The sequence below is a fragment of the Chiloscyllium plagiosum genome, unplaced genomic scaffold (assembly GCF_037043375.1).
Source record: "Chiloscyllium plagiosum isolate Xiang-an unplaced genomic scaffold, Cpla_swu_hap1 HiC_scaffold_45, whole genome shotgun sequence".
In the NCBI taxonomy this organism is placed as follows: domain Eukaryota; kingdom Metazoa; phylum Chordata; class Chondrichthyes; order Orectolobiformes; family Hemiscylliidae; genus Chiloscyllium; species Chiloscyllium plagiosum.
Genome location: NW_028270183.1, coordinates 87,563,686 through 87,565,241, shown reverse-complemented (window position 1 = coordinate 87,565,241; position 1,556 = coordinate 87,563,686). Strand labels below are relative to the sequence as shown.

The 1,556-nt window shown below is 41.1% G+C and overlaps 1 non-coding gene across 1 annotated transcript; it reads left to right on the top strand.

Annotated features, from left to right (window-relative positions):
- Positions 1 to 249: 249 nt before the first annotated feature.
- trnas-uga (transfer RNA serine (anticodon UGA)) lies at positions 250 to 331 on the top strand. The gene has a single exon. It is a non-coding gene; the product is annotated as a tRNA-Ser (tRNA).
- The last annotated feature ends 1,225 nt before the right edge of the window (positions 332 to 1,556 follow it).

Sequence of the window (1,556 nt, the reverse complement as noted above, 5' to 3'; positions counted from 1 at the left end):
CGGACGCAGTGAGACAATGATCCTCTCTTCGTGTGGTGTACATCCGTGACTCTATAATTCGACGAAGAATCATTCCCACAACTTCAGCTGTGTCAGAATCTAGTTTGCGGTGAAAGCATGTCAATCTGCTAAGGTAACGAACGTCTGGGTCTTTGCAAAGGATTTTGCGAAATCTTTGGGTCTTGACAATTTGTTCTTCCAACAAATGAATTCAGTTGTTTTACTATTGAAATTGGCTACCTTGCCACAGCTGTGATGGCCGAGAGGTTAAGGCGTTGGATTTGAAATCCAATGGGGTCTCCCTGCGCAGGTTCGAATCCTGTTCACAGCGTCGAATCTTTTAAAAGTCATTAATTCCTTTGCAGGATTTGGATTTCGTGGAGCTTGAGCTTTGTATTCAATCGAAAGTAAATTTTCAACTGTGAAGAATCCGAAGTAATTTCAAGACTGACCCAGTCATCTAATTGATTAAATTATATGTCGAGACACAAAAAGCCACCAACATCCAACACGAATCAGTTTCAACACATTTGTCGAACTATCGTGAAATTTGGATGTTCGGGGGGTGGAATTCAGCAAAACAAGAAGCAATGCAATACATTTTCCTGCCGGTGATGATTTTTTTTAAGGATCAGTTGAAAGTCAAGCTGAGAAAGTTCAACCTAATTTACAGCTGACTCTCAAGGACAATAATCTATTATATCAGCAGTCAATGAATTAGAAAAAAGCAACTCCATGTGTGGAAAGGAACTCGACTGATCCAGTTTCCTGGCTTGCGATGTGAAAAGGCAAGGCAATATCAGCGGAGTAGAATTTTCTGGAAATATTAGAAATGGAATGTTAACGGTCTTCTGCTGTCCACATTCGGAAAAAAAACTGTGCATTAAGAACTGAAATTGAAAATTAACGATGAAATTCAGGCTTGACCCTCTGCTTGTGGTGTAGCTTTGTTCAGAACAATAGGTTGTTGTTGAGGCTAAAATTGACCAAAATAATCGATGGGGAACTTATCCACGGCCTTCGTTGGAGCAGTTGGTGTGGAGAGCTCAGCTTGAAGAACCAAATGCCAATTATTCATCCTGGCTGTCTGAATTGCTTAGATAAACATACTCCCAGTTTAATGAGAAAACCTTTGCTATCAGAGTTAGATGTTTTCATGTCAGCAGGTTCCGATATGAGAAGACACTCCATGGAGTAGATGTGACTTAAATTTTGACTCTAACATCAGAGATGTTGACACATTTCTGCACCAAAACAGCACTTCCATTGGTATCAAATCAAACTGAACAAAGGACTAGTCACTTAGACATTTCCTGTCTGCAGACTCTGCCAATAGACCGTTCAGGCCCGATGTAGGAATAGGGCGTGGTGACATCTGTTCGCAAGTGGATCACTTCCTTCTTGCTCACGATCCATAAACCGTAATTCATTTTGAACTTCTTAGCCATCAGCATGGTCAGTGGTACATAATGCACAGGTTTGCTTCTCGAAAGAAAGAGCGAAATCGTATTCAATGCAGACGCAAATTCAAGTTGTCCCTGGTCGACCAGAAGACA